Genomic DNA, 26,840 nt, shown 5'->3' with positions numbered 1-26,840 from the left:
ATAAACCATCCAACATCTATTCCTGTCTTCTCCATTCTCCTGCTACTGAAATTGAGGAGAATCTCCATCAGTGGATTCAATCCCCTCCTATGTTCTGGGAGGCTATGCTCTTGGGACTATGTTGCCTCTCTTTCCAGCATCTTCCACATCCCTCTTTACTGAACCTATTTCCATTAGCCTTCATTTTATCATTACAAAAAATAATGAAGAAGTAAAAAATAATCACATGTCTGTTATCTTGCTACAATTCCTTCACATCCCAGTCTTCTAGGGGGAATAAAAGGTGAACTTACATTATCTCCATTGCTGCACTCATTCCTTAATGAGTTATTTATTTAGCTATTCAGTCAAGCCAAACTATTCTTTTTCTATTTTAGTCTTTCATTTCCTTCTACTTGGAGTAGTCTTCACAGAAGTCCACCTTTTCTTCAGTTCTCAGCTTACATAGCTTTCCCCTCACAGAAGACTTTCCAGAGCCTCTCAGCACACAGGAGGATACACTCAGAGTACTCACTATCTTCCCTCACAGTGCTCATGACAATTTTTACTTTTGTATTTAATGGTGTGTTTATGTACTTAATGGCTGACACTTCACTGGTCTGTGAGATCCATGACAGCAGAGACCCTTCTGTTTGTTCCAGCACTGTGAGTCCAGTGCTCTACACATAATAGACACCTTATAAATATTCATTCAAGGAATGGATAAATGAAAGATAAAACAGATCATAACCATCCAACTAAATTTGAAAATATATCAGTGCAAGGTAGTATATTGAGTAGAAAAACATATTGACAAAATACTACCTTTCCTCCTTTTTAAATGTGAGAGAGAATCTAACTCTTCAAGAAGAGGAACAGGAAGTTATTATTTACCATCAGAAGCACCTGTGAATGTTGTCTTTGGTGTTGGTTGAGGAACAGTATTCTGATCATGATATTCTTGCAGCCTCTAAATTTTTATCTTAGTATACTGCATTTAAAATAATACTAAACTTTTGGTCTAAAAATTCCCCTTTTGTATTCTGTTATTTTATTCATAAGCTGTGTTACAGTTCCCACTCATTTACTTCTACCTGAGATGCCATGCCAGTGAAGTGGGAAAGTAATTCAGGCTTTAAAGTGCTCTACAAACACTTATCTTCTACAAATCACTGTTGGCAATTAAACTGAAAATTTAGAAAAGGCAATTCTTAACCTAATTGATGGGGACTGAAAGCTGTTACCCTGCTCTTTGTTCTTAAAAGCAGAACTGTAACTTTAATCATTCATTTAACCAGCATATATTAAAACATGTAATATTCACCAGGTGCTATGCTTGGTTCTAGATATATAGAAGCATCAGATATGTTCCCTAATACCAGATACTTAATTGCTCTTAAAGATGCCAGAATTACTTATTTAAAAAATAAAACAAAAAACAAAGAATTATATCAAATTTTTGCTATATTCAGTTAGTAAATGTGCTCTGTGAATAAAGTTGGATGTTGAGTGTAGATGCTAATAAAGTGCTACATGCCAATTAGACATAATTATGCCTATGTGTGTATATATACATAGTAATTGATATTTGTCTAGTACTTTCTATTTTGAAAACTGCTTTTATGTACATTATCTCTTAATTATCATATCAAAACTGTAAAGAAGTTATTATGAGCACCTTCATTTTACTGATTTTATATGAACTTAAACAGATTGACCATATTGTACAGCTAATAAATAGCAGAACTAAAACTCCAACCCACATACTCCACTATAAAACTTTTGCTTTTCCTACTACATCAACTTTCTTCCCCCTCACTTTCTCTCTTGTAGTAACGTATGCAAATCTACATGATAATTAATACACTAAGAAATGTACAATACCATACCATACATGCCTCAAATCTCACCTTTCATGCCAATCTGCTCGCATTACCTAAAATTAACTTCATTAAAAAGTGATATAAACATGAAAATAATTATAAACTTTGCTCAGCTAAGATAATTAACATTAGTATCAAATATAAAGTAAAATTAACCTTCATCTGTCCCCAAAAGAATACTATTACATCTAAAATAAACCAAGATTATCTCATCTTTTTTTACCATAATTGATTTCATGTAAACAGCATACAAAGCATGGCCTGTCATGGTGTACTGCAGGGTTCAGAGAGATGATGGAAAAACATAGCACTAGACAAACAGTCACATTTCAAATATGGATTTTGAATTCTATATAAAATTTTTAATGATCTACATACAGCACGTAGTCTGTCCGGTCATAATGGCAGACTTCATAAACGCTTAGTGGGTCAACATATGAAGATTTGGATGTAATTACTAGCTCTAAAACTTAAGTGATGTTCTGTTGTTGCAGGTTAACTTTTAACTAGGCCTTCTGGGATTTCATACAAATCGAAACAGGCAAGAAATCTATTTAAAGAAGGCTTGCACTAAAGGGATAAACTTAATACTAAACTATACTTGAATATATAGAGAGGAGAAATAAACACTAAAGGGATAAAGACACAGGAAATCCTTTTTTCCTTTCAGGAAAGCATGTTACAAAGAATATTTTTTCAGCGGCGCATCCCTCAAAAACATGTTTGTGTAGACACAGAACCAATGTTATTTTTTATCAAATCAAACCAAAAGAAGATAAATAAAAATGTGTATTTATATCATCATTTAAATGCTAGAGTTAAATTAAATTTGTTTCCACTTCTCTCTGATCCCATAGCACTTTGTACATGCCTGTCTCAGCACTTTTCATATTGCATTGTATATAATTATTTGCATTTATACCTCTGCTATCTAATGTAAATTCTAAAAGAGAGAATGTGCTTTGTTCACATTAATGCTCTAGTGTAGAACTGAGTTTCCATCTCAGTAAATATTAGCTGAATTTTTTTGAATCGTGTTATTCTTCCCAGTCCTATATTAGAAAAATATATCAATGCATAAAATACAAAATACTAATTTTTAAAATTGGTTTGAAATCAGTCATATATGCTTTCATGCATTGATTTATTCACATGTATTTACTGTCAAATTTGTGCGGAACAGCATTTTAGCTGCTGGGACTGTAAAGAAGGGTAAGAGCAAAGGGCTCTTTCATCTAATGTCACCTGAACCATAGTGAAAAAAGTAGATATTAAACAATAATTGTCTTGAAAAATTAATAACCTCCAGTAATAAAGATACATTGCACAATTACAGCATCTAATAGAGCTTCTAACCTGCCTTCCTGGAAATTACATTCTAATAGGGAAGATAAAGTTAAAAAAAAAGATACACAAATAAACAATTTCAAATATTAATGAGTATTATGAAAAAAAGTATAGCGAGGTGTGAGAGCACATAAATAGAGGCACTTAATCCAGTTTTGTGGGGCCAAGAAAGCAAATGGCATTCAGCTCACATCCATCACCCCTAAACTGTAGGTTTAATAAGGTCAGGAATCCTCAGGATGACTTTCACATTACTTATACTAAGTACAAGTCATGACAAAATCACTGTTTTTTCCCCTTAGGAAAAATGGCCATAGATACAGTATGTCTTGACTTCAGTAAAATTCTAGAAACTTTTAAAATTCCATTTTAGTTGTTAAAATAGGGGAAAAAATGTTTCCGAGATGATGACAAAATGATTTAGATTAGGAGCTCAGTGAAGAATCATCCCCAAGTTGGACTTCAAACTTGACAAGACTCTGAGGGCAACCTGCAAGCTTCTTAGTAATTTATAATCGGCTCCACATTGTCAGCCATTTTTATGAAAGCATAAAGGATATGATTTTGAAATGTATTCATAGTAGGAATCTTAGAAAAATGGTTCATACCACAGGTGGTTGAATCAAAATTAAGATATATCTCAATGTAGGTCTCAAAATTCAAGAGTATAAAATGTTACTGCTGCCACTACTATCACATTAGCCGTTAGAGCTCTTATGCTTAGGCAACTGTGACTCCTCTCCTTCAAGCCTTAGGGGAGTCTATAAACTAGACCTACTCTCTCCATTTTGTAGACAAGGAAACTGAGTTTCAGGTAGGTAATTTGCCAGAGTCATAGAGTTGCTAGGTAATAAAGCTAGAATTCAAAACTGAGACTGTCTAATGCCAAGACTAGTGCTCTTATCCAGAATTTTAGGTTTCTTCCAACCAAGGTAATTACAAGTTCTTTAGGATTTCACAGCTTCATGTCACTGATTCTGCCATTTGCCAGTTATACAGTCTTGGCAAAGAAATTAACCTCTTAGAGTCTGCAGGTGTAGAGAAAATATTAGTACCTACCAAATTAGATTTTATGGTTATTGAATGAACTAATACACAGAAAGCAGTTGGAACTGTATCTGGCATGTAGCAAACAATCAATATATGTTAGTTAATAATGCTAATATTATTTTTTAAATTTTATAATAAATGTCTTCCTAGGTTTATAACCATGGCTAAATGCCTACAGATCTGTGTAGAATTGAGATAATCTCTCAAAAATTATAATCTCTCAATTTATTTAGCACTCATTCATTGTCATTTGTTTAATTTTCAATAAATTTTCACAAGGTCCCAGATATTCTTCTCACCTACTCTTATTTCAAAAGTTGACAGTAAGCCAAATATAGGAAAAAAATAAAATAGTAAAAGATATATGGTGCTATTGCTCTAAAACATTTTCTCTAAATATTTTTATCTGTAGCATCTCTTTGTTTTTTTAATTTTTATTTATTCTTCACAGTAGGTCCTTGTTGGTTATCTATTTTAAATATAGCAGTGTGTACATGTCAATTGGGAATGACACGTGCATCTCTTTAAAATAAAAACTGAAATACCAAGTGATCCACATTAAGTCTGTGGAAGATTTTATGCACTTGTGAATTATTCTTTAGCTCATGGGATTTGTGATTTCTAATTGAGTGATAATCAAACTGAAAAATCATAAAGGCAAACTTGCTTAGAAAAGTCAACTACATTTACGTAACTGATGAAACTGTTGAGCTGTGTTAATTCATTAAGTTCTTCCTGTGAATGACGTTATTTTGATGCACTAATATTGACTTTTAGTCTCTTAGGACCAAGGCTACCTGCAATTTTTAGTGAGACCATAAGTTGAATAGAAAATTTTCTAGGTATGAATATTTTCACCTGAAATACATGCCTCGTTAATTAGAGGAAGGTATGGTTCACAATCCAGATTTCAGGGGGGAAGGTAGATATTCTCATCTTTGTTGGAATTAAAAAAAAAAAATTCCTTATTTGAAAGGACAAAGTAGAACCTGCTTACCGGCATCTTCTTACCTTTCTATTTTTTTTATATTACCTTGATTTCTCTACCACTACCCTCCCAAGTCTTTATCTTTTTACCTCCTCCATTTCTTCTATCAACATTAAACTTTCCACTGCTCAAAAAAAAAAAAAAAAAAGTCCTGTGAACAAGCAATTGTTTGGTACCACACAGCTTGAGGAAGAGCTCAATTAAATGAAAGTGAAGCAATTCATAAATAACCAATTTTGTGGTAATTTTACTGTTCTACGCTTAATTTTTATATACAATGGAACAGTAAGAAGTATCTAGTTTTGATAAATTTCTCCAAATGTGTTTTTAGTCATCCCATGATTCTGCTGGTTTCCTTTAACTTCACTATTTTTTCCTGTTTATCATGTTTCTTTCACATCCCATGGAATATTGACTGTATAACTAAATAATAAGGAAAGTCAAAGAAAGAGAAATAGATGATCTCCTGATGCATGGTTTTAGCTATAAAAACAATGGCCAGGTGGTAAACAATCACAGCAAATTTGGGGCTTCCAGAGAGAAAGACTAAATTCAGCTCCAAAGGGACATAATTTGAAGCTTGTTGGGCTACACAATATGGAATTAAAAATAGCCAACCAGTCAACCCAGGATATTTTTTAAATTTCCTATAAAATTTAAATTGCTGTGAAATGAACCTAATAAGCTCAGTAACATTGACATCTCATGCCATTTTAAGCTATTTTATCAGCAATAATAATTTTTCCCCTTTGTGGAATTTTTTTTGGTAAGTTTCAAGAGTGAGCTACACATTGATGGGGGTAATCCTTTTACAATGTATACATATACCAAATGATAGTATTATATACTAAATACCTTATAATTTTATTTGTCACTTATACCTCAGTAAAACTGAAAAAAGAAAAGAGTTACACATAGAAAACTTCAGCCTGCTTTATAGTAACATCTAAATTATCATCTTAAATGATTTGGCCAATTTGTTCATCATACATACGTTCAGCATTTTAAAAATAAACGTTCTTAGACAGTTTATGGTAATTTGTATTTTGAAGTTTTGCTTAAGAAAATTTCTTTGTTACAATGTCAATGTCAGATTAGAGATCCTCACAAAAGATATAATTATATTTTTTCTTTTAAGATTTAAATTAGTAAATATTAGTAAAGATAAAGTATAGAAGTAAATCAGACTTTCTTTTGTATATATGAGTTTTACCATTACAATAACATATTATGAATTTTAAGTATAGAAAATAAATATTATTACAATGCAATCTAGTATAATTGGATTTACAGGATCAGACATAGTTTAGATATCTAATACACATATGTATTAGATACATATGTGTATTATGTGTATCTAATGTGTATCTAATACACATAGTTTAGATATCTAATAATATCTAATCTATCAGAAGATTCCTACTGGGCACTGGAAAAGTGGATAGATTATTCTATGTGATGTAGTTGAAAGGACATTATATGTAGAAGTGAAAGCTTAGTTTGAGCCCTCCTTCTAACATGCTAACTGTATGGTCTTTGGTATTTATTCTCCTAATTCTTAAAATTAAAAGATTTTCTTAGAGAAGTTATTTGAATGGTGCTTTCCACCTTTAAAATTGTATGTTTTTATAATTTATTTTAGATGCTATATTTTTATTAAACCAAACAAATGATCATACAGTCCTGATAGAAGATTTGTTAGAGGAACAATAGGAAGTCTGGATAGATAAAGGTTAGACATGATTTTTTGCTACATGAGCAACGGCTCTTTATTTTAAAAAATGGCATAAATATGAAATATATGTTTATTTAAGTAAAATATGATATTATGAATGGACTTATTAAATGCCACCTTAATTTCCTCTTTAGTTGTTATTTCATATCATAAGTTTTCATGATTGGACATTTTTCTTCTAAAAGGATCAGAATGAAACATGATCAATACATACATACAACTGAAAATAAGTGTAAAAGTAAATCAAATTTAAAACAACCTTGTACATATTTACTTGGCTTAAAGAAATGTTTTTTTAAATATATTTTTAGGAATTCTTTTCACATCCTTAACCAGAAGAATTTTTATTTATTTCTCAAAGCTGCGGAACAACTGAGCCCATGCACCACGACTACTCTATGCTCTAGAGCCCACAAGCCACAACTACTGAGCTCATGTGCCACAACTATGGAAGCCCATGCGCCTAGAGCCCATGCTCCACAACAAGAGAAGCCACCGTAATGAGAAGGCCGCACACCGCAACAAAGAGTAGCACCTGCTCACCACAACTAGAGAAAGCCCACGTGCAGCAACAAAGGCCCAAGGCAGACAAAAATAAATTAATTAATTAAAAAAAAATCTTTTTCTATTGGATATTATTAGATGTAAATGTTTTCAATAAAGGCATGCAGTGTGATAGAACAGTATAATTGGCTTTGGGAGTAGCTATACCCAACTTCAAGTAGTAATTGAATCAATAAATAAATGTATGAAAATAGGAAAGTCACATAACTTTTCTGACGCCCTGTTACCTTATCTGTAAAATGGGGCAATATTATTGGTGTGACTTCCTTCGCTGTACTCTGAGAAAAAATGTACTAATGAATGTTCATTTATTCATCCATATTCATGTTTTAAATCTTTGGTCAACTGTGGTATACAATGCAAATACATGGTAAGAGAAGTAAAAATAACAAGCAAAACGTATTTTAAAGTAATAGCATTTTTGTGAATATTTTCCAACAGTATACCTTAAAATATTTTTTCCCTTGCATAATTAAGGAAGGGGCTTAAAATTATATTCCACAATTTTATAATGGTATATATAGACAGTTTTATAAAATATCTTTTACAACTTCCACAAGAATAACTCTCAGGAAGGAAATAAATCTTCCCCTAGAGGAAAATACATTGATTTGCTACTCCTTGGGTTAAAAATGAGGAACAGAAGGCATAAATGTTTGCAAGAGTCTAAACAAAAAATAATCATTAAACTGTTGAATAGTTAAAAGAAAAGCTATTTCTTTTACTCCTTAGAGAGAAGAAGAAGTAATAAAAGAGATGGAGAAAAGTCAGAAAACTGGGCTTAGGGAGGGCTGTGTGTAACATAGGTTGAGAGTAGAATGAAAAAATCATTAGTATTGGGATAGTCAACAGAATTTAAAGAACATAACTGAACAGTAAGAAGCTATCTGTAGTTTCTGAATGTTTCTACCGTCTATAATCTTCCTAGTATAATCAACATTCTGATGAATAATTTGTATATATTTTAGCAAAAATCAAAAAAGGATTACAGTAAATTGTATTATTGTGTGCAGTTTTCCACTTTCTCCCTGCTATTGAATTGTTTACCACATTGCCTTTGCCAAGTGACATTGCAGTAACTCGCATGAGAAAAGACTTTACACATATGAAATTAGGCATGGACTCTTACACTCTTGACCTTCATAACAAAAACATGGTACTGGTGCAAAGAGAATAAGACACTTATGAAGTAGGCCTAAACCTGAGCTCTGCCCTGGGGCCACACCCATCTGAGGCCAATGGAGATCAGTCAAACCCCAGTACACCCGCTACCTATGCACAGACTCAAGAGTGAGAAAAATGAATATTCACTGTTGTGTCATGAAGATTTTCTGTTGCTTGTTACACAGCATTATTACAGCAAAACTGATCACTGCAGGGATTAAATTTTACATATACAATTTCAAGGTATGAAATGGAGAGACTATTCACTGGAGCAGGAACTTAGACATAGAATTGGCCCATGAGTATACATATACCTTCCTCTAACAGGCCGACTCCACCCAGAAATCTGAGGTTTCATTCAATCTTGGTTATATATTGAGAAGCCTAGTGACCCCAAGTAATACATTAAAAATATATTTATATATACATATTATTTGTGGAAGATATATCATTTTTGTTCAGAAAATCCTATTTATCCACATGACTTTGAAGCTTATCTGAAATCTACTTGCTATAAAACAGACTTCCTGACTGATAATGCTCTTCTATGGTAAGCAGTGGAGGTTTTTTGTGAAAGACAGACAGACATAGAGTGAACCAGAAATTAATCTAGCAAGAAGTCAATGAATTTTTTTTTAATGCAAACAGTAAATGTTTAGTAGTAGAAGAGAGAAATAAAAGGTACTCTAAATCTCTTCCTTGGGAAAAAATATAGGTAGTCCAATATGTAATATAGGACCTTAAAATAATAAATAAATCCTCCAGTAAAGATCTCTAAAACTTGAATGAAGAAGTAAATCATGTGAAGAGTTAGAGAGAAGTGTCCCAGGAAGAGGTACAATCTTCTAAAATTTGTTGGGACTTGTTTTGTGACCTAGTATGTGATCTATCCTGGAGAATGTTCCATATACACTCAAGAAGTATGTGTTTTCTGCTGCTCCTGGGTAGAATATCCTGTATATATCTGTTAGGAACAGTAGATCTATAGTGTTGTTCAAGCCTGCTGTTTCCTTATTGATTTTCTGTCTAGATGTTCTATTCATTATTGAAAGTGGGGTACTGAAGTCTCCTACTATTACCCTGGAGTTCCCTAATTCTCACGTCAGGTCTGTCAATGTCTCCTTATATATTTAGGTGATATGATACTGCATACATATAAATTCATAATTATTATATCTTTCTAATGAATTGACCCTTTTAATCACTGTATAATGATCTTCTCTGTCTCCTGTGATAGATGAAACACTGATGAAAAAGACAAACATTGATGAAAGAAATTAAAGAAGACATAAATAAATGGAAAAACTCTCATGTTCATGAATGTAAAGAATTAATATTATTAAAATATCCATACTTCTCAGAGCAATTAAAGATTCAATGAAATCCCTATCAAAATCCCAATGGTATTTTTTATGGAAATAGAAAAGCAATGCTAAAATTTGTATGGAACCACAAAAGACCTTAAAGAGCCAAAGTAATCTTGAGAAAAAAGAACAAAATTGAGGCATTGCACGTCCTGAAATCAAAATACATTACAAAGCTACAGTAATTAAAACAGTATGATACTGGCATAAAAAGAGAAATATAGACCAAGGTAACAGAAAAAGGAGCCCCAAAATAAGCCCACACCTATACAGTTAACTGATCTTTGACAAGGGAGCCAAGACTACAAGTGGGGAAAAAATAAAATCTTCAACAAATAGTATTGGGAAAACTGGATATCCACATGCAAAAGAATGAAAGGGGAAACATCTTACACCACACACAAAGATCACCTCAAAATGGATTAAAGACTTATAAGACCTGAAATTATAACACTCCTAAAATAAAATATAAAGAGAATAAATAAATATTTGTATAAAAGAAAATGAAAGTGGACTTGTATGTCACATCATACACAAAAATAAAATTCAGATGACAGACAATATAAATAACAAAACAAAAAAGTATCTTAAAATAATATAGGAGAATATATTCATGATCTGAGGATGGCAATTCACAATTGAAAAATGATGAATAAAGTTGGTTATCTTAAAATTAAAATCTCTGTGTATCAAAAGACACCATTAAGGAAGTGAAATGAAAGCCCCAACATTGAAGATGTTTGAAATACATGTAACAAGGAGGGAGCAATATGTTGAATATATAACGATCTCCCAACAATGAAAAAGAACACTCAAGAAGAAAAATCATTGGCAATCCTTTGGATAAAGGGATAAGAGATTTACATAGGCACTTTGGAAAAAACAAAATTGAAATAAATATATGAAATGTTCAATCTCATTAGGGAAATGCTGATCAAGACCACAATGTGATACCACTAAAATTATACCACACTGATCTAAATTAGAAAGATTGACACACCAAGAATGCAGATGGGGACCATTACTAACTCAGAGAATTCTTGAAACAGTCACTATGGAAAGCAATTTCACATTTTCAATAAAGTTAACTATGCTTATAGAGAAACTCAGGCACATTCTCTGTGCACCAAGAGAAATCATATAAAAATACTCACAGCAGGATTGATTATAATAGCCCCAAACTAGAAACCACTCAAATATTCATCAATAGTGGAATGTGAAAATGAATTGTGGCATAGATACACATAGAAAATAAAATACATGAATAAACAGAAGAAATGTGGTTGAACCTTAAAAAAGATAAAGATGAATGAAAGAAGGCACATACTAAAACATACATACACTGTAATTCTGTATATACACATTAAAAATAGACAAAAGTAAACTATATTATTTATGGATGCTTATTTAGTTGGTAAATCCACAATAGAAAGAAAGAAACTGTCAGAGTGGTTAACTGTAAGTGGAGGAAAGTGATTAGGACTAGGAAGAAGCACTCAGGGGGCTTTCCTGGTGATGCATTATATACTTGGGATATACTTGCATTTATGTTTACTTTATAATAATTTATTAAATGGTGCATTCATGTTTAATCAATGTCTATATATTACACATTTTTTCTTAAAGTTTAAAGGACAAGATTTGGTCTTAATAAAAGGCTGCAGAAACAGTTGCAATTCTTCCTGTAAAAGTAAAAATTGATTGCCAAACTTCATCATCAGTGAGGCTGTAAAGTCAGCATAAGTAACTGTGGTAAGCTACACAGTTTGTGGAGGATAACTGAATCCAACTAAAGTGAATAGGCCACGAATCCTCATCAGTCTATAGAACAGAAGTACAATTTGTATAAAGTTGGATCTCATAAATAAGTAATGTAGCATTAAAAGGCACAGCAAGATGAATAGAGCAGGGGTTTGTGAAGCAAAAAATGGTGGGTATTCCTTCTTAGGCAAATATTAAATAATTTAAATGGTATATATTTTAAATGGGTGAGTGAAAAACATATTTCCAAATATGTGACTGAACAGGCTGGTTACAGTTTTTCTCTTTGTAATCTTCTTACACCTGGATATATCCCTCATTATCATTTCCTGTTCTCTCAGGTGGTAAATACATTGTCCTATACTAAATATAAATTTCAATTGTTCTTTGCATTAATAGTGCTTTTTCTTTTTTAACAACTTTATTGGAGTATAATTCCTTTACAATAGTGTGTTAGTTTCTGCTTTATAACAAAGTGAATCAGCTATACATATACATATATCCCCATATCTCTTCCCTCTTGTGTCTCCCTCTCTCCCACCCTCCCTATCCCACCCCTGTAGATGGTCACAAAGCACCCAGCTGATCCCCCTGTGCTACGTGGCTGCTTCCCACTAGCTATTTTACATTTGGTAGTATATATAAGTCCATGCCACTCTCTCACTTCATCCCAGCTTACCCTACCCCCTCCCCGGGTCCTCAAGTCCATTCTCTAGTAGATCTGCATCTTTATTCCCATCATGTCCCTAGGTTCTTCATAACCATTTTTTTTCTTTAACATTCTATATATATGTGTTAGCATACATATTTGTTTTTCTCCTTCTGACTTACTTCACTCTGTATGACAGACTCTAGGTCCATCCACCTCACTACAAATAACTCAATTTCATTTCTTTTTATGGCTGAGTAATATTCCATTGCATATGTGTGTCACATCTTCTTTATCTATTCATCTGTCGATGGACACTTAGGTTGCTTCTATGTCCTGGCAACTGTAAATAGTGCTGCAATGAACATTGTGATACATGTCTCTTTTTGAATTATGGTTTTCTCAGGGTATATGCCCAGTAGTGGGATTGCTGGGTTGTATGGTAGTTCTATTTTTAGTTTTTAAGGAACCTCCATACTGTTCTCCATAATGGCTGTATCAATTTACATTCCTACCAACAGTGCAAGAGGGTTCCTTCTTCTCCCCAACGTCTCCAGCATTTATCATTTGTAGATTTTTTGATGATGGCCATTCTGACTGGTTAGAGGTGATACCTCATTGTAGTTTTGATTTGCATTTCTCTAATGATTAATGATGTTGAGCATTCTTTCATGTGTCTGTTGGCAATCTGTATATCTTCTTTGGAGAAATGCCTATTTAGGTCTTCTGCCCATTTCTGGATTGGGTTGTTTGGGTTTTTTTTTATATTGAGCTGCATGAGCTGCTTGTAAATTTTGGAGATTAATCCTTTGTCAGTTGATTCGTTTGCAAATATTTTCACCCTTTCTGAGGGTTGTCTTTTCATCTCGTTTATGGTTTCTTTTGCTGTGCAAAAGCTTTTAAGTTTCAACAGGTCCCATTTTTTTATTTTTGTTTTTATTTCCATTTCTCTAGGAGGTGGGTCAAAAAGGATCTTGCTGTGATTTATGTCACAGAGTCCTCTGCCTATGTTTTCCTCTAAGAGTTTTATAGTGTCTGGTCTTACATTTAGGTCTCTAATTCATTTTGAGTTTCTTTTTGTGTATGGTGTTAGGGAGTGTTCTAATTTCATTCTTTTACATGTAGCTTTCCAGTTTTCCCAGCACCCCTTATTCAAGACGCTGTCGTTTTGCCATTGTATATTATTGCCTCCTAACTAAGGTGACCATATGTGCATGGGTTTATCTCTGCGCTTTCTATCCTGTTCCATTGATCTATATTTCTGTTTTTGTGCCAGTACCAGACTGTCTTGATTACTAAAGCTTTGTAGTATAGTCTGAAGTCAGGGAGCCTGATTCCTCCAGCTCCATTTTTCATTCTCAAGATTGCTTTGGCTATTCGGGGTCTTTTGTGTGTCCATACAAATTATGAAACTTTTTGCTCTAGTTCTGTGAAAAAATGCCAGTGGTAGTTTGATAGGGATTTCATTGAACCCGTAGATTGCTTTAGGTAGTATAGTCATTTTCACAGTGATGATTCCTCCAATCCAAGAACATGGAATATCTCTCCATCTGTCTGTATGATCTTTAATTTCTTTCATCAGTGTCCTATAGTTTTCTGCATACAGGTCGTTTGTCTCCTTAAGTAGGTTTATTCCTAGGTATTTTATTCTTTTTGTTGCAGTGGTAAATGGGAATGCTTCCTTAATTTCTCTTTCAGACTTTTCATCATTAGGGTATAGGAATGCAAGAGATTTCTGTCCATTAATTGTGTATCCTGCTACTTTACCAAATTCATTGATTAGCTCTAGCAGTTTTCTGGTAGGGTCTTTAGGATTCTCTATGTACAGTATCATGGCATCTGCAAACACTGACAGCTTTACTTCTTCTTTTCCTACTTGGATTCTTTTATTTCTTTTGCTTCTCTGACTGCTGTGGCTAATACTTCCAAAACAATGTTGAATAACAGTCGTGAGAGGGGACAACCTTGTCTTGTTACAGATCTTACTGGAAATGGTTTCAGGTTTTCACCATTTAGAACGTTGTTGGATGTGGGTTTGTCATATATGACCTTTATTATGTTGAGATAAATTCCCTCTATGCCTACTTTCTGGAGGGTTTTTATCATAAATGGGTTTTGAATTTTGTCAAAAGCTTTTTCTGCATCTATTGAGATGATCATATGGTTTTTATTCTTCAATTTGTTAATATGGTGTATCACAATGATTGATTTGTGTATACTGAAGAATCCTTGCATTCCTGGAATGAACCTCACTTGATAATGGTGTATAATCCTTTAATGTGCTGTTGGATTCTGTTGGCTAGTATTTTGTTGAGGATTTTCCCATCTATGTTCATCAGTGATACTGGCCTGTAGGTTTTTTTGTGTGACATCTTTGTCTGGTTTTGGTATCAGGTTGATGGTGGCCTTGTAGAAAGAGTTAGGGAGTGTTACTCCCTCTGCTATATTTTGGAAGAGTTTGAGAAGGGTAGGTGTTAGCTTTTCTCTAAATATCTGATAGAAATCACCCGTGAAGCCATCTGGTCCTGGGTTTTTGTTGGAAGGTTTTTAATCACAGTTTTGATTTCAGTGCTTGTGATTGGTCGTTCATATTTTCTGTTTCTTCCTGGTTCAGTCTCAGAAGGTTGTGTTTTCTAAGAATTTGTCCATTTCTTCCAGGTTGTCCATTTTATTGGCATATAGTTGCTTATAGTAATCTCTCATGATCCTTTGTATTTCTGCAGTGTCAGTTGTTACTTCGCCTTTTTCATTTCTAATTCTTTTGAGTCTTCTCCCTTTTTTTCTTGATTAATCTGGTTAATGGTTTATCAATTTTGTTTATCTTCTCAAAGAACCAGCTTTTAGTTTTATTGATCTTTGCTATTGTTTTCTTCATTTCTTTTTCATTTATTTCTGATCGGATCTTTATGATTTCTTTCCTTCTGCTAACTTTGGGGTTTCTTTGTTCTTCTTTATCTAATTGCTTTAGGTGTAAGGTTATGTTGTTTATTTGAGATGTTTCTTGTTTCTTATGGTAGGATTGTATTGCTATAAACTTCCCTCTTAGAACTGCTTTTGCTGCATCCCATAGGTTTTGGGTCATCATGTTTTCATTGTCATTTGTTTCTAGGTATTTTTTGATTTCCTCTTTGATTTCTTCAGTGATCTCTTGGTTAAGTAGTGTATTGTTTAGCCTCCATGTATTTGTATTTTTTACAGATTTTTTCCTGTAATTGGTATCTAGTCTCATAGCGTTGTGGTCAGAAAAGATACTAGATACAGTTTCAATTTTCTTAAATTTACCAAGGCTTGATTTGTGACCCAAGATATGACCTATCATGGAAAATGTTCCATGAGCACTTGAGAAGAAAGTGTATCCTGTTGTTTTTGGATGGAATGTCCTATAAATATCAATTAAGTCCATCTTGTTTAATGTATTATGTAAATATTGTGTTTCCTTATTTATTTTAATTTTAATGATCTGTCTGTTGTTGAAAGTGGGGTGTTAAAACTCCCCTACTATGATTGTGTTACTGTCGATTTCCCCTTTTATGGCTGTTAGCATTTGCCTGATATATTGAGGTGCTCCTATGCTGGGTACATAAATATTTACAATTGTTATATCTTCTTCTTGGATTGATCACTTGATCATTATGTGTCCTTGCTTGTTTCATGTAATAGTCTTTATTTTAAAGTCTATTTTGTCTGATATGAGAATTGCTACCCCAGCTTTCTTTTGATTTCCATTAGCATGGAATATCTTTTTCCATCCCCTCACTTTCATGCTGTACATGTCCCTAGGTCAGAAGTCAGTCTGTTGTAGACAGCATAAATATGGGTCTTGTTTTTGTATCCATTTAGCCAGTCTATGTCTTTTGGTTGGAGCATTTAATCCTTTTACGTTTAAGTTAATTATCGATATGTATGTTCCTATTACCATTTTCTTAATTGTTTCGGGTTTGTTGTTGTACGTCTTTTCCTTCTCTTGTGTTTCCTGCCTAGAGAAGTTCCTTTAGCACTTGTTGTAAAGCTGGCTTGGTGATGCTGAATTCTCTTCCCTCTTGCTCGTCTGTAAAGATTTTAATTTCTCGGTCGAATCAGAATGAAATCCTTGAGGGGAAGAGTAATCTTGGTGGTAGGTTTTCCCCTTTCATCACTTTAAATATGTCTTGCCACTCCCTTCTGGCTTGTAGATCTTCTACTGAAAGATCAGCTGTTAACCTTATGGGGATTCCCTTGTATGTTATTTGTTGTTTTTCCCTTGCTGCTTGTAATATTTTTTTCTTTGTATTTAATTTTTTATAGTTTGACTTGTATGTGTCTTGGCGTGTTTCTCCTTGGATTTATCCTGTATGGGACTCTCTGTGCTTCCTGGACTTGATTAACTATTTCCTTTACATATTAGGGAAATTTTCAACTATAATCTCTTCAAATATTTTCTCAGTCCCTCTTTTTTCCTCTTCTCTGGGACCCCTATAATTCCAATGTTGGTGTGTTTAATGTTGTCCCAGAGGTCTCTGAGACTGTCCTCAATTCTTTTCGTTCTTTTTTCTTTATTCTGCTCTGTAGTAGTTATTTCCACTATTTTATCTTCCAGGTCACTTATCCGTTCTTCTGCCTCAGTTATTCTGCTATTGATTCCTTCTAGAGAATTTATAATTTCATTTATTGTGTTGTTCGTTATTGTCTGTTTGCTCTTTAGTTTTTCTAGGTCCTTGTTAAACATTTCTTGTATTTTCTCCATTCTATTTCCAAGATTTTAGATCATCTTTACTGTCATTACTCTGAATTCTTCTTCAGGTAGACTGCCTATTTCCTCTTCATTTGTTTGGTCTGGTTGGTTTTTACCTTGCTCCTTCATCTGCTGTATGTTTCTCTGTCTTCTCATTTTTCTTAACTTACTGTGTTTGGGGTCTCCTTTTCTCAGGCTGCAGGTTCATAGTTTCTGTTGTTTTTGGTGTCTGCCCCCAGTGGCTAAGTTTGTTTCAGTGCATTGTGTAGGCTTCCTTGTGGAGGGGACTAGTGCCTGTGTTCTAGGCTGGATCTTGTCTTTCTGGTGTTCATGTTCTCATCTGGTGGTGTATTTTGGGGTGTCTGTGATCTTATTATGATTGTAGGCAGCCTCTCTGCTAATGGGTGGTGGTGTGTTCCTGTCTTGCTAGTTGTTTGGCATAGGGTGTCCAGCACTGTAGCTTGCTGGTTGTTGAGTGGAGCTGAGTCTTGGCATTGAGATGGAGATCTCTGGGAGATTTTTGCCGTTTGATATTACATGGAGCTGGGAGGTCTCTGGTGGACCAATGTCCTGAACTCGGCTCTCCCACCTCATAGGCACAGGCCTGACACACAGCCGGAGCACCAAGACCCTGTCATCCACATAGCTCAGAATAAAAGGGAGAAAAAAAGAAAGAAAGTAAGAAAAATAAATAAATGAAATAAAATAAAGTTTTTAAATAAAAAATAATTACTAAAAATGAACAAATTAAAAAAAACAAATATAGGGCTTCCCTGGTGGCGCAGTGGTTGAGAGTCCACCTGCCGATGCAGGGAACACGGGTTCGTGCCCCCATCCGGGAAGATCCCACATGCTGTGGAGCAGCTGCGCCCGTGAGCCATGGCCACTGAGCCTGCACGTCCGGAGCCTGTGCTCCACAACAGGAGAGGCCACAACAGTGAGGGGCCCGTGTACCGCGAAAAAAAAAAAAAGAAATACAGAAAGAAGAGAGCAACCAAACCAAAAAACAAATCCACCAATGAAAATAAGCACTAAAAAGTATACTAAAAAAACCCCAAAAAACCCGATAGAAGCCTAGGACAAATGGTAAAAGCAAAGCTACACAGACAGAATCACACACACAAGCATACACATACACACTCACAAAAGGGAAAAAGGAAAAAAATATATATATCGTTGCTCCTAAAGTCTACCACCTCAATTTGGGATGATTCGTTGTCTATTCAGGTATTCCACAGATGCAGGGAACATCAAGTTGATTGTGGAGATTGTATCTGCTGTTCCTGATGCTGCTGGGAGAGATTTCCCTTTCTCTTCTTTGTTCGCACAGCTCCCGGGGTTCAGCTTTGGATTTGGCCCTGCCTCTGCATGTAGGTCGCCATAGGGCGTCTGTTCTTCGCTCAGACAGGACAGGGTTAAAGGAGCAGCTGATTTGGCGGCTCTGGCTCACTCAGGCCGCAGGGACGGAGGGGTACGGATAAAGGGCGTGACTGCGACGGCAGAGGCCAGCATGACATTGCACCAGCCTGAGGCGCGCCTTGTGTTCTCTCGGGGAAGTTGTCCCTGGATCACGGGTCCCTGGCAGTGGCGCGCTGCACAGGCTCCCTGGAGGGGAGGCATGGATAGTGACCTGTGCTCGCACACAGTCTTCTTGGTGGCGGCAGCAGCAGCCTTAGCATCTCATGCCCGTCTCTGGGGTCTGCGCTGTTAGCCGCGACTCGTGCCCATCTCTGGAGCTCCTTTAAGCAGCGCTCTTAATCCCCTCTCCTCGCGCACCACAAAACAAAGAGGCAAGAAAAAGTCTCTTGCCTCATAGGGAGTTTCAGACATTTTCCTGGACTCCCTCCCTGCTAGCTGTTGTGCACTAGCCCCCTTCAGGCTGTGTTCACGCAGCCAACCCCAGTCCTCTCCCTGGGATCTGACCCCCGAAGCCTGAGCCTCAGCTTCCAGCCCCCACCCGACCCAGAGGGGAGCAGACAAGCCTCTCGGGGTGCCCGCCACCCACCATCTCCGCCCGCGAAGGGGCTTCCTAGTGTGTGGAAAACTTCCCTCTTTCACAGCTCCCTCCCACTGGTGCAGGTCTCGTCTCTATCCTTTTGTCTTTTTTCTTTTGTACCTACCCAGGTACATGGGGAGTTTCTTGCCTTTTGGGAAGTCTGAGGTCTTCTGCCAGCGTTCAGTAGGTGTTCTGTAGGAGTTGTTCCACATGTAGATGTATTTCTGATGTATCTGTGGGGAGGAAGGTGATCTCCACGTCTTACTCTTCCGCCATCTTGAAGGTCTCCAATACTGCTTTTTAAATCAACCCTATATATACTATTCTACTTGTTGCAATTCTAAAAGTAGAGAGATTTCCAGTATCAACAGTTTTTCTCCATTTATCAAGACTACTTATTTACTTGCACGTATGTGTGTGAGGTAAGCCAAACAGGTATTTTAGTTGTTGACATATATTTCTCTTTCTACAACATTCATGAATCTTCAGTGGAAAAATGTACTTTCAGATCATTTTAATCCATTAGGTCTAGTTTAATTTAGCATCTTATAAGACCCAAATATTGGGCTGGGTAGTAAGGTTTCTAGGATCAATATGACACAGTCTCTGCTTTCAAGAAATTTGAGTAAATGGAAACTTTCAATAGACTTTGGTAAGCACTACCAAAAAGTTGTGCACAGTGTGAGATGGGCCATTTAGGACATAGGAAAGTTCGGAAAAAGCTTTTCTGGAAAAGATTATGTTTGACTAAAATTTTCAAGGATGAGCTATCTAAATAAAAAATGGAGAATGAAGAAATGAGGGCAGAGGGCATGAGCAGAGGCAAACAGACATGGGACAGTTCTGAGAACATGCATTAGTAATCTCAAGCAGGTTAGTGTTCCTGGAGGTGAAGTTGTAAAAGCAGTAATGGGAAGTGTGCCTTGTTTGCTGCATTGAGGGTTACTTTCTACTACTGAACTATGTTTGTTAGAGACATCCCCAGCAGTTACATTAAGGATAAGTATGAGGTTTGTTAAGATTAATGATAGGATAATGTATTAGGAGGTTGTAACAATAGGTCAGGAGACATATAATGAGAGCCTAACTGTTGTTGTTTTGGAGAGAGGAGAAAATTTGAAAACTATTTGAAGCATGTAAAATTATCAAGATTGGTGATTGACTGGATACGGACAGTGAGGGAGAAAGAGAAGACTGAGATGCCTCTCCAGTTTGGCTTGGGAATAATAAACTGAGAAGCAGAATTCAGGAGAAGAAGCCCTTTCTGAGGAAGATGAAAATAAGGGTTCAATCTTAAACATGTTGAATTTGAGGTGCCTCTAGGACATTCAGGCGGGTTTGTTTTACAGATAAATGTCTATTTGAGGCTGTAGGCTGAAGGAGCAGAAGCAGTTATAGATATAGCTGTGGAAGACATCAGCATCCAAGTGTAATTAAAACAGTGGTTTTTAATGTCCGTGGAATTTCCCCCCAAAATGTATAGAATTAAAACAAATGAGAAGACAGTTCCAATATCCAGAGTTTGTTTTGGAGGTGATGAATATGGTTATTACCCTGACTGTGGTGATGGTAACACAAGTGTACATGTGTATTTCCCAACTGAAAGTCACCAAATTGCATACATTAATTATCTGTCCCTTTTTGTATACCAGTTTTACCTCAATAGAAATAGGAGGAAAAGGACCAATACAATATTTTTTAAAGAAGGTTTATGAAGAAACAGATAAAGGGAAGACAGAAAGAATCAGACATGCTTAAACATGAAAACCAGGAGCAAACAGGTAGTAGAGTCTCATAAAGGAGAGTGTGAGATCCATCTCAAATGCAGCAGTGAGGTTATTCAGATAAAGATGACATTTAGCAATAAAGAGGTCATGAGTTACTACGGGGTTGAGGATGGATATCATTCATTATGCATCTGGGATTATACAACTGTGAATATTTATACACACACACACATATGCACACATACATGTATCTATTATAATAGCTGATACTAAGACTAAAAACTGGCGAAAGGATATATCCCAAGTAAATATTATAAAAATATATGCATAAAATTTTCTAATCTATTTATGAACCACTAATTGAATACCTGAAAGATCACCAAGCTTCAAAAATACTCACAAGCAATAGATAAATCTCCATTATAAATATTTTTAGGTAGCAGCATTAAAATGGACATCATTAAGTTTTCAAATTGTGTGGGTTTCTTTACTTGACTGAGCACAGTTTTTGCATTATATAGTTTGATTTGACAAGAGAACCCATAAAAATCCACACTTGTGGCCCACTTAAAAAAGTGGTATTATAGTTTTAGGCACTGTTGAACATCATGCTGAGCTACAAAAGCTAAATAAAACACCGTAAAGCTCCCCACCTTCATTTCATTTTTAGAACCCCACACAGGGAGACGACAACTACGTTAATCAGAGACAGACAACTGAGGCTCAGATTTATTTTGTTTAATATTAAATTGTATAGTTGAAGGAGATATCAATTTCTTTTTAAAATGGCACCATCACTACCCTTCTAAACACTGCAGTTTACTAATGATTTTAAAACTGCTTTAAGGGTTTAAAACTGAATCACTACCACTTCATCTCAGCTGAGATTTAGCATGCAGATCTCACAATGGGAATACATTTCTGTTTCAGGTTAAATAAATTCAGTCTGTCTTGTTTTAGAACTAGAAGAACATTTTGTTGACTCAGAGCTCTATTTTTGTTACTTAGAGCTAAAAGAAGTCAGTTCAGCATAAGAAATTCTACAAGGTATTAATTGGAAGTTTGCTGGGAAGAGGTTCATTCTGTATTGTATATAATGCTGAGAACCTTTTTTAACCTTAACAGGCAGTGTTGTTTCCAAATATGCCTTCTCTGATGAATCTGTGCACGCATGCATGCCCAGGGCTACTCTGAAAACTGAGATGAAGAACTGAAAAAGTATTCTGGCCCCTAAGAAACTCCTCAAAGAGATGCTATCGTGAAGGCTAGACACCTTTGATATGAGCTCCAAGGTTTCTCTCTGCTGCTGTCCCTTCAGTATCCACTGACCTGAAACATGCACACAGAGTGATGCGCTGAAGCACCTACAGCAGCAAGTGTGCCTAAGTAAAAACACCCTCTCATTCTCCTTGATAAGCTAGACTCTGTTAGAAAAGTACAAAGAAGTTCTCTTGTGACCCTGAATCTAAGACTGTGTTTATTAAAAGATCTTCCTTTATCTTCCCCTCACTCTCCAACCCAGACTCAAGATTGAATCTATGAGACATTAGTTGAGAAAACAAATGAAAATGACACACACCGTATTGAAAAAATCACATCATGATTTTTTATCTCCTGTGAAATACTGTGAAGGGTACTGAACAAAACATTACACTGACAAGTAAAGTCTTTTTATTAGTGGCTATTTCATTAGGCCTTCCTGGCCTTCCCCATCTGAACTCAACATGTATTAACCAATTTTCTAGAACTTCTCTAAGCAAATCTTCCATAATTGACAGACAATTGACTTTTTCTCAAATTGCCTTTTCGGCTCAATTATGTCTTGCATCACATCCACCTGGTATATCTATTTCTTTTTTTTTTTTTTTTAACCTAGAATTTTACTAATTTGTTAAGTTACTGAAGATGATACATTTTCCCCATGAATCCTGACAGAGCCACCTTAGTCCTTTGTGGTGTTTTTCATTCCTTTTAGTAAATAATCAGTATGACACATTTGACATTTGACATAGAGACACAATCTATTCTTACTGTGTTTGCTAGATTTTATTCTATATACATCTTTCCCCCAACTATACTGCTACTGCTTGTGTTTTGAGAATATGGAAAAGATTCTCAAATTTAAGTGTGGTATACTATATCTGTGTATAGTAACTTCTACATTAAAAAACAAGTTTAGCCAGACTATTACTCAACCATAAAAAAGAATGAAATAATGCCATTTGCAGCAATATGGATGGACCTAGAGATGATCACACTAAGTGAAGTAAGGCAGAGAACGACAAATATATGATATCTTACAAAACAGAAACAGATCCATAGACACAGAAAACAAGCTATAGTTACCAAAGGGAAAAGGAGGGCAGATAAATTAGGGGTTCGGGATTAACATAAACACACTATTATATCTAAAATAGATAACCAACAAGGTCCTACTGTATAGCACAGGGAACTATACCCAATATTTTGTAATAAACTATAAGGGAAAATGTTATTGAACCCTGACCTCTGGCCACCTCCTAGGGGTAGACAACTGAACTAAGCTGTACCAATTTTTGAATTTGAATGGAGAGACTGAAGCTAGTTGAAGCTGCTACCTTAGTGGCAGTGGCCATGTAGTCCAGTTGCTGAGGCCTCCACAGACTATGGCCCATGGAGACCGCTGCCACCATTATGTCACGAAAGCCGGGGTGGGGGAGAGGTTCGCAGCTGCTTCAAGGCCTGGGCCTGGCCAGTGGGCGGCCCTGGCGAGGGCTCTGGAGCTCTGCAGGACACAGCCCTCAGCCTGTCCCTGGGCCCCCAGCTCACCCAGTGGCCTAAGGCTGCAGGGCCTGGAGGGCCCTGGGGAGAAGGTCTCCATCTGCCTCTCACCGCATTCTGCCCAGAAGACCACAACGAGGCTGACTGAGCGGGACCTCTAACCACGCGAAGGGTCACGTGTTAATGGTCATATATAATACTAATGGCTGTGTGCCCACTCTGCCCGTATTACAAAAATAATCTGAGAATATATATATGCATAACCATATCACTTTACTGTATACCTGACACTAACGCAACATTGTAAATCAACTATACTTCAAATTTTTTTAAGTTCATTTTTAATATGCTAATAAAACTTTTGGCTCTGTATAATCCAGAAATATTGCTTCAGAAGTATTACCTAGTAAGTAAAGTTTGATACTACAACACTACCTTAATAAATAAAAAGGAAATACACGGTTCCTTCAGCATTTGAATTCAAATATTGGTTTACTCGTACTAAAACGTCATTAGAACAAAAACGCGAAGTTGGTAACTCAAATTGAATACAACAACTAACCATACATATTTTGGTTTTAAGTGTGTCTTAATAGCTTTTGGTGACAGTTAAAATTAAATTTTGTAAGTAGAGCATGAGTCATTTAGTGAAATTAATGTATTATATAGTTATCATTAGGTAGCAATAGGAGACCATTGTGATGCATCGAACTTCCATTCTATGAACTGGAACTGTGCTGAATCAGTGGGATGCGACTGCTTCGGATGTTTTCCTTCTCCTTTGTACTTTCAAACTCATTTTGGTTTTTATGAAAACATGTTATTGCCTAAAGACCAGGACAATTATTCCTTTATCAAACTGTGAGTGCTAACGTCTATATTTCAATTTTTAATGCTGAGAAATTATAGAGAATGTTTCTCATCAAATTTAAGAACCAGCAGACAATAAATAAAAGTTAATGCTGTAATTCTTTCAAAGACAAAGAATCACTAGGAAAAGTGACAAAGATAGGTTAAGAGAAAGGAAAAATAAAACTAAAACTCAATCAGCATGCTAATGTCTATGTATGTGTTATGACCTGCATATTCCCTATGGGTTTTATGTCTCCAATGCTAAGTAAATTAAAAGAAATGGGAAAGATAATTTTCCTAAATTTCCAATACCTCTTTATTTTATCTGAATACTTGATAGATATAATTAAAGTAATTTTCAGTTGTCATCAAAGTGGCATCCTAGAGTGACAACTGTAATATAATTTAACTATCATTATGATTAAACTATTACATTAGTTCAAGTTTTTTTTTTTTCCGAAAACAAGTTTTATTTGGGAAGAGTTTCTAATTGTTAAAGCTGCAAGCAAGTTACCTTCACAAGTATAGTTCTACAGACCTAGTAGTTTCAGAGATCCCAGTGTTCAAAGGTACACCTCAAAATTAATAACAAAAACACACCCACGGCGAAAGGGGAGAGCTGTTAGACTGGTTTGGAATGTACAGCCATGGATTTCAGCTGGGCTATTATAATTGCCTTCTAATTCAGCTTTCTGGATTTATAATCTTCCATTACAATCTACTTAGCAGCAATCTTTATAAAATAAAAATCTAATGATACCAGCACCTCAGACCCTCTAAAGGTCCCCCCAGCACCTTCTACAAAGAGAAACATTTATGATGTGGCACATCTTATTTAATGTAATTATGACATGTCACATGCTGTCATTTGTCTATGCTTTTATCCATGCAATCAACTTTCCTTAGACAGTTTCTAACCCCTTTCAACTTCCTTCTCACCAGTATTCATACTTCATGAATCAGCTTCAACATTGCCCCCTTTCTCTGTTTTCAGAACATGCCCCTCTTACAGATTTAATCACCTTCTTTGCTTGGTGTAACAGAAACTGTCAGTGCCCCATGCATGTCCCTCAGAGCATGTATAGTTTATGGCCAACTTCCAACTGCTAGTAACTGCAGTCTCACTGAAAGCCCTTATATCAGAATTGCAGAGAGCTGGATGCTTGCTTGGAGGTAGGAAGTGCTGAAAATGTGCCCTCAGCCACAGCATCGCTGACCAAGAACTCTCAAGTGTTAGTGTGTGAATTTACCAGTTCCATCACTTTTCAGGATCATTAATTCTGGGGAATGTATTTTGTGTCACTTCCCAGAATTTGCCCTTCAGATTAAGCTCCATTTCTCTTAAGGACAGCTGGTGAACTGCAATCCCTTTATTGTCTGCCTTCTCTTCTCTGCATCACTTCCTCACTTCCCTATTAGTATTACTTTAACTTCCCAGAAAAACTATTTATACCTGACTCTTTTGTCGCCAGGTTTTTTCTTGTAGAATCTACAGTAAAACTTTTGATACCAGAGGTACTGTGTGGGGTTCTGGAGTTGAATGTCTTGCTGGCCACATGGCATCAAGACCACTTGGCATGTTGTAACAGAATAATTACAAGACTCTCTCTTGTGGTGAATTGGGATGCTAAAATGGTATAAGGGGATGTATATTTTATCAATTTCTCCAGGATTTGAGAAAGATAGTGACAATGATAATGACAATGACTATAGAGTTAACAGTTGTTGCAAGTATTGTCAGTGCTCTCAGGAAAAAAACTGATGAGCTCAAGCTCAAGTCAGAGGGGTCTCGCTGACAGCATTTAAAGAAACCCTCCTCTTTTAAAGCCAGAGAGAGGATTGAACTGAAAAACAGACCCTTCGTTTGATTGTAATAGTAGTTGAATTGTAGAGAAGATTTACTGCAAAGCACCAGCAAACCTCTTATTTAAAATTCCAGGCCTTAACAGGAAAGATGTAGGACCCTGAAACCTGGACTTGAGGTACCAGGTTGACTCACTCTTGCTGGAGGATTCTTTCCTTGCCTGGAGGCCACATAGATGCATCATCTGAGGTCAACACTTCAAGATATATGTACATTCCTCAAAAATTTCCCTCATCTTATGGTTTCTAGACCACTATGTTCAAGACCAGGCATGGCCTAATTGAAAAAAGTATTGTCTCTGATTTAAGAAAAATGGGATTATTCATGAAAAGAGTAACAGAAACTGGCTAATATTTCCAGTTAGGAATTAAGAGAGCATGCCTAGAAATGAATGTTGAGTATGTTGGACAGGGATGCAACTGAAATATAAGGTACACAGGAGATGC

The 26,840-nt window shown here is 35.8% G+C and overlaps 1 protein-coding gene across 7 annotated transcripts in view; it reads right to left on the bottom strand.

Annotated features, from left to right (window-relative positions):
• The window catches only part of PCDH15 (protocadherin related 15), a gene marked incomplete at both ends in the record, with an annotated part of 696,762 nt that overhangs the window by 195,506 nt on the left and 474,416 nt on the right, over positions 1–26,840 (bottom strand). The window lies entirely within an intron of this gene.

The sequence above is a fragment of the Grampus griseus genome, assembly GCF_964374135.1.
Source record: "Grampus griseus genome assembly, chromosome: 16".
NCBI classification, from domain to species: domain Eukaryota; kingdom Metazoa; phylum Chordata; class Mammalia; order Artiodactyla; family Delphinidae; genus Grampus; species Grampus griseus.
This window is presented reverse-complemented; position numbering and strand designations above follow the sequence as displayed.